Source organism: Sapajus apella, unplaced genomic scaffold, assembly GCF_009761245.1.
Source record: "Sapajus apella isolate SASKATOON/1434 unplaced genomic scaffold, GSC_monkey_1.0 scaffold62, whole genome shotgun sequence".
NCBI classification, from domain to species: domain Eukaryota; kingdom Metazoa; phylum Chordata; class Mammalia; order Primates; family Cebidae; genus Sapajus; species Sapajus apella.
The window spans coordinates 904,247-923,246 of record NW_022437002.1 but is presented as its reverse complement, the minus strand read 5'-3'; the positions used below and the strand labels follow the sequence as shown (position 1 = coordinate 923,246).

General features: G+C 47.5%; 1 long non-coding RNA gene across 1 annotated transcript; it reads right to left on the bottom strand.

Annotated features, from left to right (window-relative positions):
- Window positions 1-11,676: 11,676 nt before the first annotated feature.
- Window positions 11,677-14,728, bottom strand: LOC116529606. Its single transcript, XR_004259561.1, has 3 exons — window positions 14,694-14,728; window positions 14,238-14,241; window positions 11,677-11,845 (listed from the first exon to the last, which is right to left on the bottom strand). It is a non-coding gene; the product is annotated as an uncharacterized LOC116529606 (long non-coding RNA).
- Between the last annotated feature and the right edge of the window lie 4,272 nt (window positions 14,729-19,000).

The window sequence follows — 19,000 nt, the reverse complement described above, 5'->3', positions numbered from 1 at the left end:
TTATTTTTCTTGCTTTGTTACCCAGGCTGGACTGCAGTGGCGTGATCATGGCTCACTGCAGCCTCAAACTCCTGAGCTCAAGTAATCTTGTCACCTTAACCTCCTGAGTAGCTGGGACTACTGGTGTGCACCACCACACCTGTCTAATATTTATTTATTTATTTTTGAGTCAGAATTTCGCTCTTGTTGCCCAGGCTGGAGTGCCATGGTGCAATCTTGGCTCACTGCAACCTCCGCCTCCTGGGTTCAAGCGATTCTCCTGCCTCAGCCTCCTGAGTAACTGGGGTTACAGGCAGGTACCGACACGTCTGGCTAATTTTATTTTATTTTATTTTATTTTTTTTTAGTAGAGACAGGATTTCTCCATGTTGGTCAGGCTGGTCTTGAACTCCTGACCTCAGGTGATCCACCCACCTTGGCCTCTCAAAGTGCTGGGATTACAGGCCTGAGCCACCACACCCAGCTAGCTGTCTAATTTTAAATTTTTTTTGTAGGGATAGAGCCTCACTATGTGCCCAGGCTTGTCTTGAACTACTGGCCTCAAGAAATCCTCCCACCTCAGCCTCCCAAGTAGCTGGTACTACAGGCATGAGCCATTGTACCCAGGTGAGATTAACGTTTAAATCAGTGGACTTTGAGTAATGCAGATTGCCTCCCATAATGTGAGTGGGCCTCATCCAATCAGTTGAAGGCCTGAATAGTGCAAAAGATAGATTTCCCCTGAGCAAGAAGGAATTCTGCCTTCAGACCTGAACTAACACACTGGCTCTTCCCTGGGCCTCCAGCCCTGCAGATTTTGGACTTGCCAGCCTTCATAATCATATAAGCCACTTGCTTAAAATAAATCTTTTCATATGCACACATCTTTTGGGTTCTGTTTCTCTGGAGAACCCTGACTCATAGGGCCTACTGTGTGCTTAATTCTGAAGACAGAGCAGTACACACAACAGACAGGTCTATGGCCTTGCCAAGTTCACATTCCAGTGCAGAGAGGGAGCAATAAATAAACACATCATGAAACAGACTCTTAGAGATGTTTGTAAGTGCACTGAAGGCACGACTTGGACTGACCTCAAGGCTGGTCCAGGTGAAGGGTTAGGCAGGGCAGCTTTTAGGCAAAGACCAAGACTTTGGGGTCAGTTTTCTCTTTTGTAAAATACAGCAAAGAATATCACTCTGTTTGTCATAGAGAATATGCAGAATTAGCCCATTTATGTTTTTAAAAAAGTAGATGGCCAGGCGAGGTGGCTCACGCCTGTAGTCTCAGCAGTTTGGGAGGCCAAGGCAGGCAGATCATGAGGTCAAGAGATCAAGACCATCTTGGCCAACACGGTAAAACCCCATCTCTACTAAAATTACAAAAAGATAAAAATGAGCTGGTGCGCACCTGTAGTCCCAGTTACTCGGGAGGCTGAGGCAGGAGAAGCACTTGAACCCAGGAGGTGGAGGTTGCAGTGAGCTGAGATCGCGCCACTGCATTCCAGCCTGGTGACAGAGTGCGACTCCATCTCAAAAAAAAATTAAACGGATGTGTCTGACAGGTTGGGAAGAATTGTTCTCTTAACAGATGGCAGCAGGTTCCTCAGGGAGGAAACTGTCTCTCTTAGATAACACTTTGATAAACCACTGGAGGTGGGAAGTACAAACCCAAACCCAAGGGCATTAGCTCTCAGAAACAGGTGGGTAAAAGAGATCACATTAGAAACAACAGGATCTAGGGTGGGGGATGGAAGGAAGGGAGAAAAGGAAGGAGGGCAGGGCGCCAGGCACCCAGACAGGGGAACTTCCTGGACAACAATGTCAACGTTCAATTTTAGGCCGGGCATGGTGGCTCACGCCTATTAGCCCAGCACTTTGGGAGGCCAAGGCAGGTGGATCACCTGAGGTCAGGAGTTTGAGACCAGCCTGGTCAACATGATGAAACCCCATCTCTACTAAAAATACAAAAAATTAGCCAGGCATGGTGGTGTGTAGCTGTAATCCCAGCTACTTGGGACACTGAGGAAGGAGAATCGTTTGAACCCGGGAGGTAGAGGCTGCAGTGAGCCAAGATTGTGCCACTGCACTCCAGCCTAGGCAACAGAGCGAGACTCTGTCTCAAAAAAAAAAAAAAATATCCAAGCACTTTGGACGCCAAGACGGGCAGATCACCTGAGGTCGGGAGTTCAAGACCAGCCTGAGCAACATGGTGAAACCCCGTCTTTATTAAAAAAATAATAATAATAAAAATAAAAAAAAATTCAATTTTAGATCATTAGTCATTAGTACTCCTGTGACAGAAACCTACCTGTCAACCTTCTATACATTAGGAATGTGTGTAAGATGCACATAGCTTCTTATAAATGCAGATTTTTCTGGAAATGGAAGTAAGTTCCTAAATTCTAGGTCAAAGTTAACACCAGGCTGTGCTGCCCTGGGAGCTACACATCCCAACAGTCCAAAGGATGCAGAGCAGAGACTACAATTTCAGCAGAGTTGGGAAGCAGGGGTCAGAGATAACCAGGCCCACACAGGCCTCCTGGAAATATAAGTAAGATCTGAGGAGGGAATTGGAATTTCCACTGGGCACAGAAGGAAGGGTTCAAACCCATCTTCTCTCAATCTTAAAACCTCCGGCTGACTTCTGGGTGACCGGAACATGAATGCATAAGAAAACAAAGTAGAGAAAGCTTGACACCAAAACGCCATCGGGGCTGTTTCTGGATGAGGGAACAACACGTGACTTTGTTTACTTTTAAAAATATCTTAGTGCATCTGTCTAAATCTTTTACAATAAACAGAAAAAAAAAACCCAGCAAAGTTATTTTCATTTTGCAACATACATAAATAAATCTTTGCCGTCAATCCTGCGGAAGTGGCCGGGATGGCAGGCCGCGCCTCACTAAGAGGGGATGAGAGGGAGCAGGAGAGAAGCAGGCTCGCTCTTCCACGGCATTTGGAAACGTGACTCATTTCACACTTCAAGCTGCCACAAAAATGAAGAGAGTGCCAAAGGAGATTTGCAAGTTGCCCATCTCTCTCTCTCAAGAGTGAGGGGAGCCCAATGTGTCCCATGCTTCTCTCCAGAGAGCTCACAACGGGCCATGTGCCTGCCAGACCCAGAGGTGTGTCCCGTCCCGTCCCGGGTGCTCTCAAGTCCAGGAAAGCTAACAAGGCAGTGTCCACTCCCACCTTTCCCCCTCCAACCCCACACCAAACCTTAATCAGGATTCAGGCGGCTACAAGGCTCTCAGTCTTCTTGCCCAGAGAGGGGGCTGCTATTCTTCACTTCATTCCCCAAGGCAATGCGAGCCACAGGCCAGCTCCAGGGTTGCCAGCTAACCAGCCTTGCTGACAGCGTAGGTAAATCACAAGGAAACTGCAGTGCACTCAAATTTAAAATCAATGTCCTACAGGAAAACTCAAATGTTGACATCCAAAAGCTCCTCCGGGGAGCCCCTGACGTCCCCGCAGCCTCCCAGCCTCGTGTCGGGGCAGGGCTCCCTGCTCACATCAAGCTCTTCTGTTCCTGCCCTTTCTTTCCTGAGCCCAAACTGCCCACCCCATTTCCTGGATCTTCCAGAGAAAGAAAACCAGAACAACGTCTGCAACCAAAGACCAACAAACAACAACAAAAACGAATAACCGAACAGCCTTTCCACCTGGAAACTCGCCTTCAACTCATGCTGCAAAGCAGTTTAGCTCTTTTGCCCTCATCTTCTCCCACCACATTCATTCTGGGACTTACATTGCATAACCAGAAGGTCAAGTAGGTATGTTGTCTAAAAATAGGCAGTTTTCCACCAGGATGGAATCTGGCTGAGTATAGAAAATGCAATGCTGCCAGGCTGCCTTTTTTTTTTTTTTAGTTGACTATACATAACAAAATCTACCATTTCAGGCAGCATGTTTTAAAACAGGATTTTTGCCAGACACGGTGGCTCATACTTGTAATCCCAGTACTTTGGGAGGCTGAGCCAGGCAGTTCACTGGCGGTCAGGAGTTCGCGACCAGCCGGGCCAACATGGTGAAAACCCATCTCTATAAAAATACAAAAATTAGCTGGGAGTGGTGGTGGGCACCTGTAATCCCAGCTACTCGGGAGGCTAAGGCAGGAGAATCACTTGAACCTGGGAGGTGGAGGTTGCAGTGAGCCAAGATCGCATCACTGTACTCTAGCCTGGGTGATAAAGACTTTGTCTGAAAATAAATAAATAAATAGAATAGGATTTTTCCCCATCCCTGCTACATTATGAATAAAAAAGGGAAATGGAGTCTAAGGAGAATATGAATGGCAGGGGGTGGTGGTGGGAAATCGTTTTGCCAGGCAGGTGGCTCCAGATGCCCAGGAGGTGGCATGCACTTCTTCTTGGCACCCCCAAGTTATGCGTTCTGCTGGCCTGATGACTGCCCAGTTGGGTGTGACTAGCTGTGACTGTGAAATTGGGTTGAGGCCCTACTGGACAGGCCTGAAATGCTACTTGGTTGACTATTTGCATCTTTCTTTCTTTTTTTTTTTTTTTTTTTTGAGATGAGTGTCACTCTGCCTCCTAGGCTGGAGTGCAATAGCGCAATCTCAGCTCACTGCAACTTCTGCCTCCTGGGTTCAAGTGATTCTCCTGTCTCAGCCTCCCAAGTAGCTGGGATTACAGGTACCCGCTAACACCCCCAGCTAATTTTTGTATTTTTAGTACAGACGGGGTTTCACCATGTTGGCCAGGTTGGTCTTGAACTCCTGACCTCCAGTGATCTGCCCGCCTCAGCCTCCCAAAGTGCTGGGATTACGGGCGTGAGCCACTGCACTTGGCGACTATGTGCATCTTTCTAATAATCCACGGGGACCCACTGAGGGTTCTTGAGCATGATCAGAGCTGCACTTTACTGAGATTCATCTGATGTGAGGGTGAGAAGAAAAAGGGGAGAATCCCAGCATCGGGAGATGCGTTAGGAGAATGGCAAGGAACCAGCCAGGGTCCAGGTTCTGCCCATACAGTCTAGGGAGATAGAATGGAAACTCTCATATAAATACTACACCCTAGGCTGGGAGCGGTGGCTCACACCTGTAATCCCAGCACTTCGGGAAGTGGAGACAGGTGGCTTGTTTGGGGCAGAGGTTGCAGTGGGCCGAGATCAAGCCACTGCACTCCAGACTGAGCGACAGAGGGAGACTCCATCTCAAAAAAAAAAAAAAAAAAAAGACGAAAATCTCGTTCTCTTACTCACAAACCTCCAGTGGGTCCTTACTGTCACAGGTAACTCATCCCGGAAGCACGCTCTGCACAGTGAAGCCTAAACCTGCATTCCTGGCTGTCTCTCCCCTGGCTCCTTTGCACAAACTGTGAACCCCAACTGTACCCTCACCATTCTTTCTTACCTTTCTGCCTTCGCTCACCCAGTGATTCCCTCCTGAAATGTCCTTTTATCTGCTGGTCAAATTACTTTCCATCATCAAGGTCCATGCAATCTCTTCCTTTAAGGAAGATTTTTTTAATGTCTTGAGGCCAGGTACGGTGGCTCACATCTGTTAATCCCAGCACTTTGGGAGGCCAAGGCAGACAGATCACTTGAGGTCAGGAGTACAAAACCAGCCTGCCCGACATGGTGAAACCCTGTCTCTACTCAAAATACAAACATTAGCCAGGCATGATGGTGCATGCCTGTAGTTCCAGCTACTCAAGAGGTTGAGGCACAAGAATCATTTGAACCTGGGAGGCAGAGGTTGCAGTGAGCTGAGATCATGCCTCTGCACTCCAGCCTCGGTGGCAGAGTGAAACTGTGTCTCAAAAAAACAAAAAACAAAAAATCTGTCTTGATCATTTCCAAACTTACCCATAAGACAGTTAAGCTGCAGAACAAAGACGCTATAAAATACATGGGCTTACACAAGTCTTCTTTAATTCCTGCCTGTTTTCTGACCCTAGCTCTCCAGCTTTCCCTTTGACTCAGTGAGCTGTTTGATAACCTCCCAAACCATTCCTTCTCCCCTTAACAGAATTGGTTTCTGACGCTTGCAGTCAATAGCTGTGACCGATACACCTGCCTCCCTCCTGGATTGCTATCAAGTGACATGCTGTCTACACAGGTGCTTTGTGACCAGTAAAACCCAGCAGAAATGTGATTTATCATTCCACTCTGTATTCCTCCCATTCCATTGCCTCCTGTCATCCAGCCACCTCCAACAGAAGAGAACCAGCAAAAACAACTCGCAATCACATTAGCCAAAGGGAATGAAGGGCCAGAAGAGCTAGCACTGAGGCTCAAAATAGAACACTCATGTTACACTTGATAATTACCTCCCTGACTATGACTTTTGCAATTATATAAGCCCAGAGTTGTTGTTGTTTTTTTTTTTTGCATTGTAAATAGATAGCAAATAATCTCCAAAACCACTTACTGATGATTCCTGACTCTATTAACGGAAGTTTAAGTGCTTTGTTTAGATCCTCTGTTACTGAGCCACCAAGGGAGAGAAAGTGGTCATTTCCCCCACTGCAGCTTCTTCTCTGGCCACATGGCCTTTTCTTTTCTTTTGTTTTTTAGACAAAGTCTGACTCTGTCACAGGCTAGAGTGCAGTCGTGCCCTAATCACTCACTGCAGCCTCCAACAACTCCTGGGTCCCTCCCAAGTAGCTGGGACCACAGGCAATTCGTCACCACTCCCAGCTAATCTTTTATTTTTTGTAGAGATGGAGTCTCACTGCGTTGCCCAGGCTGGTCTTGAACTCCTGGGCTCAAGCAATCCTCCAGTCCCAGCCTCCCAAAATGTTGAGATTACAGGCGTAAGCCCCCATGCCCAGCCTCAAAAACTTGTTTGTTTGTTTGTTTGTTTGAGATAGAGTTTTGCTCCTGCTGCCCAGGCTGGAGTGCAATGTCATGATCTCAGCTCACTGCAACCTCCACCTCCTGGGTTCAAGCGATTCTCCTGCCTCAGCCTCCTGAGTAGCTGGGATTACAGGCATGCGCCACCATGCCCAGTTAATTTTTATATTTTTAATAGAGACGGGGTTTCACCATGTTGGCCAAGACGGTCTCGATCTCTTGACCTCGTGATCCGCCCGCCTCGGCCTCCCAGAGTGCTGGGATTACAGGTGTGAGCCACTGCACCCGGCCTAAACACTTGTTGAATCAAAGAAGCTAGAAGCAAAAGAGTACATAACGATATAACTCCATGTTTATGAAGTTCTAGCACTGGCAAAACAATCTATGGTGATAGAGGTCAGAAGAGTGGTTTCTTCTGGGGTATCGACTAGGAGGCATGAAGGAACTTTCCGGGGTGTTGGAAATGTCTTTGTCTTGATTTGGGTAGTGGCATCTGGATGTGCGCAAAATGTGTAAAAATTCATCCAGTGCTACACTTAAGATTTGTGTACTTTACTGTATGTAAATTATTTGGGAGGCCAAAACGGGAGGATCACTTGAGTCCAGGAGTTCATGACCAGCCTGGGCAACATAGAGAGATCCCATCTCTACAAAAAAATTAAAACTTACCCAGGTGTGATGGCATGCACCTGTAGTCCCAGCTACTCGGGAGGCAGAGGTTGGAGGATTACTTGAGCCTGGGAGGTTGAGGCTGTAGTGAGCTATGATCATGCCACTGTACTCCAGCCTGAGCAATAGAGCAAGATCGATCCTGTCTCAAACAAAAAACAAATTATTGAGTCTGAGTCCCGAGTCCTTGGCTTTTTTTTTTTTTTTTTTTTTTGAGACAGAGTCACTCTAGCCCAGGCTGGAGTGCAATGGCATGATCTCAGCTAACTGCAGCCTCTGCCTCCTGAGTTCAAGCGATTCTCCCCACTCAGCCTCCCAAGTATCTGGGATTACAAGGCCTGCCACCATGCCCAGTTAATTTTTGCGTTTTTGTAGAGACGGGATTTCACCATGTTGGCCAGTCTGGTCTCGAACTCCTGACCTCAGATGATCTGCCTGCCTCAGCCTCCCAAAGTGCTGGGATAAAAGGTGTGAGCCATTGAGCCCAGCCATGGCTCTTTTAAAGAAAGGAAATCTTTCTCAGGCCCTTTACACTTTGCATGTGAAATCTTCCTTACTTATGTATATGCCTTCTGTACTAGACTTGGGAGCCAAGATCCCACTGGATGGCAGCCCTTGCAGGATCCTCCACAAATTAGATGCTTGATAAACAGTTCCTTTATGAATTCACCAAAGAAGATCAGAACCGCTGACCAGTTTTCTATCTCCCTTTCGGTCCTTGGCATGATGCTGAGCACATCTTTTGAGCACTTATTAGGTGCCAGGCTTACAACGAGGCATCCTCATGAGCCCTGCACACACATGAGCTTCTCAGGGAGCTCACAACAGCCCTGGGGTGCAGGTGCAACTTTGTCCTCATTTCCCACGTGAGGAAGCTGGGACTTCCCTCCAGTCGGCTGCCTAAGAAGTGACAGATTCAGGATGGGCACGATGGCCCACACCTGTAATCCCGGCACTTTGGGAGGCCGAGGAGGGCAGGTCACCTGAGGTCAGGAGTTTGAGACTAGCCTGGCCAACATGGTGAAACCCCGTCTCTACAAAAATACAAAAATTAGCCTCCTCTGTGGTGGCACACGCCTGTAATCCCAGCTACTTAGGAGGCTGAGGCAGGAGAATCGCTTGAACCCGGGAGGCAGAGGTTGCAGTGAGCTGAGATTGCAACACCGCACTCCAGCGTGGGCAACTGAACAAGACTCTGTCTCAAAAAAAAAAAAAAAGTGACAGATTCAGACACTAGTCCGTCTAAGGAGAAGCCAGACTGCTCGCCACTAACCAGCACCACCTCATGGTGAGGAAAGAAGCAAACCACTAATGGTCCCAGTGTGCTTTGCAACAGCTCAGGAACTCCTCCCTGGGGCCCACATGTTATCACGCCCGCCTCCACAGGCAGGAAGGCTGAGGGTCAGAAACACTGAATGCCCTGTGCACACAACTAGCAAGTGCAAGACTGGAAACTAGAATCCCTCCCCAATGAAAGCCCATGTTCTCTGTGTCACACCCTCGGGGCACCTTCCCACAGGACAGTTTGACTGCATGGAAGGGCTAGAGCAGCCAATCTCTGTGCAGGCTTGGTGTTTACGTTCCCCACTCAGGAAGATGTCAGGGCTCAGGCGACCTCCTTTAAAGCACAGTGCACGGTGGCGCATGGTAACTCACGCCTGTAATCCCAGCACTTTGGGAGGCCGAGGCAGGAGGATCACCTGAGGTCAGGAGTTCAGGACCAGCCTGGCCAATGGTAAAACCCCATCTCTACTAAAAATACAAAAATTAGCCAGGTGTCATGGTGGATGCCTGTAATCCCAGCCACTTGGGAGACTAAGGCAGGAGAATTGCTTGAACTCGGGAGATGCAGGTTGCGGTGAACCAAGATCATACCATTGCAATTCAACCTGGGCAACGAGAGTGAAGCTCTGTCTCAAAAATAAATAATAAAAGAATTCAAACTAACTGAAGGAGAGTGGAGATAAAACAGCATGAGATGGAGCCTGCGAAGTGTCGGGTGCCGGCCAGATCACACAGTCATGGTTAAAGGGCTTGGATTTTATGTAAGAGAAGTAAGAGGTAACAAAAATATTGAGGCATGGTATGATCCTATCTGCATTTTTAAAGAGTCACTTTGGCTACTGAGGAGAGAATGGCCTACAGAGCAGGTAGCTGGAGATGAGGGAAAGGGTGGGCATGGAGAGTCTTGGAGAGATTCAGGAGACAGTGAGGAGATGCGATGCTCAGGACTTGAGTCAAGAGTGACTTGCACAGGCCTCTGGCTTAAACAGCGAGCTGGACAACGCAGCCATCCACCACAACAGGGGCCCTGGGGGGGAACAGGTTCTCTAGGGAAGATGAGAGTTTTTATATACTCGAGATGAAGATGCCGTAAGAAACATCCAAGTTTAAAAAAAGTCATGAATGTTGTTGGATACGTGGACTGGAGCCCAGAAAGAAGGCTATGGAGAGAGCTCTGAGGACTGTTGACACCTAAATGGTAATGGCAACCACAGGGAAGAAGAATGAGACCACTCAGGAAGAGAGGTTAGAGTGAAAGGGGACCAGGACCCGGAACTGGAACTTTAATGGCTATAAAACGGAGGAACGGGACCTGGCAAATGAAACTGAGAAGAGGAGAGAGGCAGGTGACGAATTGAAGAGTACTGGCTTAGACAAGGAGGAAGGAGAGTGTTTCAAGAAAGAAGCACCCTGGCCGGGGGCAGTGCTCACACCTGTAATCCCAGCACTCTGGGAGGCTGAGGGGGGTGGATCACAAGGTCAGGAGTTCAAGACCAGTCTGGCCAACATAGTGAAACCCTGTCTCTACTAAAAATACAAAAAATTAGCCAGGCATGGTGGTGGGCACCTGTAATCCCAGCTACTAGGGAGGCTGAGGCGGGAGACTCATGCGAACCCAGGAGGTGGAGGTTGCAGTGAGTTGAGGTCGCACCATTGCACTCCTACCTGGGTAACAGTGCGAGGTTCCATCTCAAAAAAAGGAAAAAAAGAAAGAAAGAAGTACTCTCTTAGTTAAGTAAAAATGAGGATTGAAATGTTTCCAGTGGACTTAACATGGAAGCAAGGGGTGACATCAGTTGCTATAAAAATGTAAGCAGGGCCAGGCACGGTGGCTCACACCTGTAATCCCAGCACTTTGGGAGGCCGAGGAGATCTGAGGTAGGGAGCTCGAGACCAGCCTGGCCAACATGGTAAAATCCTGTCTCTACCAAAAATACAGAAATTAGCCAGGTGTGGTGGTGCATGTCTGTAATCCCAGCTACTTGAGAGGCTGAGGCAGGAGAATCGCTTGAACCTGGGAGGCAGAGGTTACAATGAGCCAATATCACGCCATGGCACTCCATCCAGGCTGGGCGACAAAGCGAGACTCCGTCTCAAAGTAAATAAATAACATATCATAACATAACACAAGCAATTTTTTTAAACCATCAGATCTCAACAGTTGCTTTTTTTTTTTTAATGGAGTCTTGTTCTGTTACCCAGGCCGGGGTGCAGTGGTGTGATCTTGGCTCACTGCAACCTCTGCCTCCTGAGTTTAAGCGATTCTACTGCTTCGGCCTCTCGAGTAGCTGGGATTACAACTCTTTCTTCAGCCCCTTCTGTATGTATTGCATTAGTTAATTTCATAAGAATGTTGTCCTTTCATTGACCAGGCATGGTGGTTCACAGTACTTTGGGAAGCCAAGGTAGGAGGATCACTTTGAGCTCACAGTTCCCAGACCAGCCTGGGCAACATGATGAAACCCCATCTCTACAAAAAATACAAACAATAGCCGGATGTGGTGGGGAGCGCCTATAATCTACTACTCAGGAGACCGAGGTGGGAGGATTGCTCGAGCCTGGGAGGCAGGAGTGGCACTGAGCCGAGATCACGCTATTGCACTTTAACCTGGGTGATAGGGCCAAACCTTGTCTCAAATAAAAAAAAAAAAAAAGAATGACTGTCGTCCTTTCATGAAAAATGTGAGGTCAGGATCGGTAGTTCATGCCTGTAATCCCAGTGCTTTGGGAGGCTGAGGCAGATGAATCACTTGAGTTCAAAAGTTTGAGACCAGCCTAGCCAACATGGTGAAACCCCATCTCTACTAAAAATACAAAAATTAGTTGGGAATGGTGGTGTGTGCCTGTAATCTCAGCTACTCAGGAGGCTGAGGCTCAAGAATCGCTTGAACCTGGGAGGCAGAGGTTGCAGTGAGCCAGGATTGTGCCACTGCACTCCAGCCTGGTTGACAGGGAAAGACTCCATCTAAATAAAAAGAAAAAAAGGAAGTGAGGTCTCAGGAGAACTTTTTATTTAATCTCCCACCAAACTCAGGATAACCCAGCCGTCCTTGGCAATTCATCATTCCCCCAATTTCCCATGAGTCTGTTACCTCTACCCAGAATGTCCTCCAACTGGATAAATTCTCCTTATTTTTAGGCCCAGTTGAAATGTCATCTCCTCTGTGAACTTTCCCCAAATGCCTCAAACAAACTTAATCCTCCTTTCTCAGGGCTAAAGGCCAGATTAGCACTTGTCTTCCTATACAGCATTGATGACTCTGAGGGGCTGCAGTCTCCCCCCCCAGCTGTGCCTCTTCTTACAAGCCCTTAATAAATGTATCAAAAATCACCTAACTCCACTCCCTCCCCACTTCAAAGTGGGACTCTGTGCCCAGACTGCAAGGCTCAGGCTGAGCGGCCATCTCAGAAAGTACTTCTGTACTGACACCTCCTGGCAAGATGGGGTATGACAGCTCCTGATTCTGGCTTTTCTCAATTCTGGAGTCCTCTCAACTCTTTGTATTCTTTCATTCATTCGTTCTTTTGTTCCTTCTGTGCCAAACTCTGGTTATCTGATGAGCCAGACAGACCCAGTTCCTGACCTCAGGGAATTCAGAATCTAGAGCATAAGGCAGTCTTGGAACTGGAGTGTTATGGGAGCTATGATCCTGAATGTTTTGAGGCCACAGGAAATGGGGTGGCTTTGCCTATATCTAAAGCTGCCACCCCAAAGGCCATAACAGGGGTAGAGTCTGAGCAGGACATTGCCCTATTTTGGCAACTGGGGCTCTCACTTGGGAAGCACATCTGTGACTTCCTCCATATCCACCCTCTACACATTCCCCTGTGATGTTTTTTGGGGGACCTTGTTGCCCAGGCTAGAGGGCAGTGACCCAATCTCGGCTCACTGAAACCTTCACCTCCCAGGTTCAAGTGATTCTCTTGCCTCAGCCTCCTGAATAGCCGGAATTACATGCACTTGCCACCAGACCCAGCTAATTTTTTTTTTTTTTTTTTTTTTTGAGATAGAGTCTTGCTCTGTTGCCCAGGCTGGAGTACAGTGGTGCGATCTCGGCTCACTACAACCTCCACCTCTTAGGTTCAAGCAATTCTCCTGCCTCAGACTCTCGAGTAGCTGGGACTACAGGCGTGCACCATCATGCCCAGCTAATTTTTGTATTTTTAGTAGAGATGGGGTTTCACTATGTTGACCAGGCTGGCCTTGAACTCTTGACCTTGTGATCCACCCGCCTCAGCCTCCCAAAGTGCTGGGATTACAGGTGTGAGCCACTGTGCCCGGCCTTAAATTTCGTATTTTTACTAGAGACAGGGTTTCACCATATTGGCAAGGCTGGTCTCGAACTCCTGACCACAAGTAATCTGTCTGCCTTGGCCTCCCAAAGTGCTGGGATTACAGGCGTGAGCCACCACACCCAGCGCCCTGTCATGTGTTTCTTTTAACTTAATGATAACAACAAAGAAAAACAGTATACCACACTAAAAAACAACTCAGCATCTCTCTTAGTTCCTCTGAATGGCTGGGTCCTGGAATCCATTTCATACTTTCTTAAAAGTCCTAAGATTAGAACTAATATGTTAGAGCTGGAAGGGACATTCACTTTTGCATTATTCATTCTGTAGAGACTTACTGAGCACATATTAGGTGCTAGGCATTGTGTTAAACGCTGAGGACGGAACAGTGAACAAGAAAGCATACGGTGTATACTCTCAGGGAGTTTATTTTTTCTTTAGGGGAGAGAAAACAAAGTAAGTACATAACTTTTTCTTTTTTTTTTTTTTTTTTTTTGAGATGGAGTTTCACTCCTGTTTCCCAGGTTGGATTGCAATTGCACAATCTCAGCTCACTGCAGCCTCTACCTCCCTGGTTCAAACAATTCTCCTGCCTCAGCCACCCGATAGCTGGGATTACAGGCATGCACCACCACGCCCAGCTAATTTTTGTATTTAGTAGAGACGGGGTTGCACCATGTTGGCCTGGCTGTTCTCAAACTCCTAACCTCATGATCCGCACCAGCGTGCCCGGCAATATGTACACGACTTTTAAGTATTTCTTGTTAATAGGTGGTACACGATGTGATTCAGAATACAAAAAGATGCACAATGAGAAGCCCCCACTCTTACCCCAGCCACCTAGTGTCCTCCCATAGGGCAAGCAATGGTATCAGTCTTCCCTGTACCCATCCAGATAGAACACATACACACACAGGCAAACGTATTCTCTCCCTCATTCTTATTATACAAATGGTGGTATTTAATACACTCTGTGCTGTACTTTGGGTTTTTCCACTTAGCAATATATCTTAGAAAGCATTTTATATCAATACCTGGATTCCTATATTTTGTCCAGTTGTATAGTATCCATTGTATGAGTATTATATGATTTAAAATAATGTTATGGGGCCAGGGGTGGTAGCTAATGACTATAACCCCAGCACTTCGGGAAGTCAAGGCAGGCAGATAATCTGAGGTCAGGAGTTTGACACCAACCTAGCCAACATGGTGAAACTCTATCTCTACTAAAAATACAAAAATTAGCCTGGTGTGGTGGCACATGCCTATAATCCCAGCTACTCAGGAGGCTGAGGCAGGACAATCACTTGAACCCAGAAGGCAGAGGTTGCAGTGAGCCAAGATCGTGCCACTGCACTTCAGCCTGGGTGACAAGAACAAAACTGTCTCAAATAATAATAATAATAATAATGCTACAGCCCAGCATGGTGGCTCACACCTGTAATCCCAGCACTTTGAGAAGCCAGGGTGCGCAGATCACTTGAGGTCAGGAGTTCAAGACCAGCCTGGCCAACATGATGAAACCTTGTCTCTACTAAAAATACAAAGATTAGCCAGACATGGCTAATCTTAAGCCTAACTACTTGGGAGGCAGAGGCAGGAGAATTGCTTAAACCCAGGAGAAAAAGGTTGCAGTGATCCAAGATCACACCACTGCACTCCAGCCTGGGTGACAGAGTGAGACCTTGTCTCAAATAAAAAAAAACAATGTTACACTGTGGGACTTGGATCAGTAGTGAAAGAAGAAATAAATAAATAAACAATGTTGGGCGAACGTGGTGGCTCACGCCTGTAATCCCAGCACTTTGCGAGGCTGAGTGGGGTGGATCACGAAGTTAGGAGTTCAAGACCAGCCTGGCCAAGATGGCGAACCCTCGTCTCTACTAAAAATACAAAAATTACCTGGGCATGGTGGGGGATGCCTGTAATCCCAGCTACTTGGGAAGCTGAGGCAGAGAATTGCTTGAACCCAGGAGGCGGAGGTTGCAATGAGCCAAGATCGCCCCACTGCACTCCAGCCTGGGTGACAGAGTGAGACTCTGTCTCAAAAAAAAATAGAAATAAAAATAAATAAATAATAAATAGATAATGTTACACTGATGAGGCAAACAGAAAATAAGTAGGGAACTGAATTTTAAACTAATAAGAGATCAGAGTCTGAAACTGAAGCAAAAAAAAAAATTGGGAAAATAATAATAATAAAATGAGTGAGGCACAATGGCTCATGCCTGTAATCCCAGCACTTTGGGAGGCTGAGGTGGGCGGATCATGAAGTCAGGAGATCGAGACCACCTTGGCCAGCATGGTGAAACTTTGTCTCTACTAAAAATACAAAAATTAGCTGGGCGTGGTGGCGTGTGCCTGTAATCCCAGCTACTCAGGAGAATCACTTGAACCCAGGAGGCAGAGGTGGCAGTGAGCCCAGATCACGCCACTGCACTCCAGTCTGGCAACAGAGTGAAACTCTGTCTCAAAAAAGGAAAGGCATGGTGTGGCTCACGCCTGTCATCCCTGCACTTTGGAAGGCGGAGCGGGGCAGATCACGAAGTCAGGAGTTCGAGACCACCCTGTCTCTACTAAAAATACAAAAAATTAGCCAGGCGTGATGGCACATGCCTGTAATTCCAGCTACTGGGGAGGCTGACTCAGGAGAATCACTTGAACGCAGGAGGCAGAAGTTGCAGTGAGCCGAGGTCGTGCCCCTGCCCTCCAGTCTGGGCGACAGAGTGAGACTCCCCCTCAAAAAAAAAAACTAAAAACTAAACAAAAAATAATAAGAAGAAGCTAACAGGGGAGATCTGCCTGTAGATAAGGTGATAAGGTGATCAGGAAAAGAAGCTCACAGTCAGGAAATGATATTGAAGCTGAGTCCCAAAAGAGGAAATCTACCAGGGGAAAATGAGGAGGAAGAATGTCCAAGCAAAACAACGTTCGCCAAGGCAGAAATAAGCGTGGCATCCTGAAGCGGCTGAACTGTGGCTGGAGCTGGGGTTCACGAAGGAAGTACAGAGCTGGGTGACAAGAGGCATTGCTGTCCAGGCTAAAGACCACAGGCATGATTCTAAGCATAACGGGAAGCCCCTGGAAGATTCAAGAGAGAAATGGACATGCTCTGATGTATATTTGTAAAAAAAAAAAAATTCACTTAGGCAGTTATGTGGAGTGCAGAGGAAAGGCCAAGAATGCAGGGAGGCAGGCCAGGCGCAGTGGCTCACACCTCTAATCCCAGCACTTTGGGAGGCCAAGGCAGGTGGATAACTTGAGGTCAGGAGTTCCAGACCAGCCTGACCAACATGGTGAAGCCCCATCTCTACTAAAAATACAAAAACTCAGCTGGGCATGGTGGCGGGTGCCTGTAATCTCAGCTACTCAGGAGGCTGAGGCAGGAGAATTACTTGAACCTGGGAGGCGGAGGTTGCAGTGAGCTGACATCGTGCTACTGCACTCCAGTCTTGGGGATAGAGGAGACTCCATCTAAAAAAAAAAGAGTGAAAGGAGGCAGATGAGGAGGGAGGCTGATGCCACAGCATGGGCAGGGTGACAGCAATGGGGATGAAGAAACACTGGCGATGTGGGGACTTATTTTGGAAGTGGAGCTCACAGGGGGGTTAATCTCACAGATCATGCAGCCCAGGTCCCTCACTTCCTGAACAGGCCAAGCCTAATGACTTGTTTGCCACAGGTCACAGAGCACTGTAGTGGTGGATCCAGGCCTAGAATCCAATGTTTCTGACTCCCACATCAGTGTTATCTCACTCTAGTGATGTAGAAGGAGTTGGAAATTTGAGTGGAAACTGTAATCTTAAAATTCTGTTAATCAATAATTACTGATATATTCCATCTTTTAAAATTGTTGGGCAGCTTTCTGTTGGCTTTCTTGACTCCCCACCTCAGGGTAGAAAGAGACAGATCTGGGGCTGGGCGCAGTGGCTCACACCTGTAATCCCAGAACTTTAGGAGGCAGAGGCGGGCAAATCACCTGAGGACAGAAGTTCAAGACCAGCCTGGCCAACATGGTGAAACCCATCTCTACTAAAATACAAAAAATTAGCTGGGCACGGTGGTGGGCACCTGTAATCCCAGCTACTCAGGAGGCTGAGGCAGGAGAATCGCTTGAACCGGGAGGCAGTGGTCTCAGTGACCTGAGATCATGCCACCGTACTCCAGCCTGGGTGACACAGTGAGGCTGTAGCTCAAGAAAAAGAAAAATGTTAGGCTCGGGTTTTGGGGCTTGAGATGTTGGCAATATCCAATGAGAGCCTAGGTTGGCAGTTGAATATACCAGTTCAGGAAACAGCTCTGGGCTGTCTATATTTGGGAGTGGTTGGCACAGGGGTGATACTGAAGCCCCAGGACTGGATGAAATCTAGAGAGTGTAGACAGAGGGTCAAGGACTAAACCCTGACATTGAGGACAAAAAACTGAGGAGGAACCAGGCCAAGGAGACTCAACAGGAAAAACCAATGAAATAGGAGGAAAATCAACAGGCATGCTGTGCTAGAGTCCAAGGGAAGAAAGAAGAAAAGCATCAACAGGGCCAGGCGCAGTGACTCTCGCCTGCAATCCCAGCACTTTGGGAGGCCAAGGTGGGTGGATCACCTGAGGTCAGGAGTTTGAGAGCAGCCTGACCAACATGGAGAAAGCTGTCTCTACTAAAAATACAAAATTAGCCAGGCGTGGTGGTGCATGCCTGTCATCCCAGCTACTGGGGAGGCTGAGGCAGAATTGCTTGAACCCGTGAGGCGGAGGACGCAGTGAGCTGAGATCATGCCACTCCATTCCAGCCTGGGAAACAAGAGTGAAACTCCATCTCAAAAAAAAAAAGAAAGAAAGAAAAAGAAAAGCATCAACAATGTCACAGGTTGCTTACAGAGCAGAGATGAAGACTGAGTACTGGCATGTGGAAGAGTGGCCTTGCCAGGAGCAGCTCTGCTGGAATGAAGAAAATAGCCTGATTTGGAGTGGGTAAGAGAAAATGGAAGAACAGAAACAGAGCCAGTAACAGCTTCCTCTCTGGGGTTTTGCTGCAAAGAGGAAGAGAGAAATGGGCAGTAATAACTGGTGGAAGAAATAGGAGAAACAGGCGAGCATGGTGGTTCATGTCTCAACACTTGGGGAAGCCGAGGTGGGATTATTAGAGCCCAGGAGTTTGAGACCAGCCTGGGAAACATACAGAGATCCTGTCTCTACAAAAAAAAAAAATAAGCCTGGTGTTGTGGTACATGCCTGTGGTCCCAGCTACTCAGGAGGCTGAGGTGTGAGGATTGCCTGAGTCCAGGAAGTGGAGGCTGCAGTGAGTCATGATTGTACCACTGCACTCCCGCCTGGGCGACAGAGCAAGACTCTGTCTCAAAAAAAAAAAAAAAAAAGCATAGAAAGAAACAACAGCATGTTTTTATGTTGATGGAAATGATCCATTAGAGGTAAAATTATAATGTGGGAGAGAGGGAGATTTGATGAAGCCATCTTTTATGGTTTTGTTGAGAAAGGGTCTTACTCTGTCTCCCAGGCTGGAGTGCAGTGACACGAACATGGTTCACTGCAGCCTTGACCTCCCAGGCTAAAGCAATCCTTCTGCCTCAGCTTCTACAGTAGCTGGGACTACAGGCATGTACCATCACACCCAGTTTTTTTATTTTTTGTAGGGATGAGGTCTCACTATCTTGCCCAGACTGGTCTCGAACTCCTAGGCTCAAGTGATCTTCCCACCTCGGCCTCCCAAAATGCTGGGATTGAAGGTGTGCACCACCAAACCCGACCAAACCATCTTCTTGAGTTGCTGAGAGACTGAGCTTTGATGCACAGATGGAGGGATTTGTTCTGGACAGAAACATGTGTAGTCCAAGGACATTGGTTCTCATGGTCTAGGTAAAACTTCTTAAAGCACAGATGCAGGATTTCTGATTCAGGAGTGGGGACCCTGTAACTTGCATTTCTGACAAGTTCTCCAATGGTG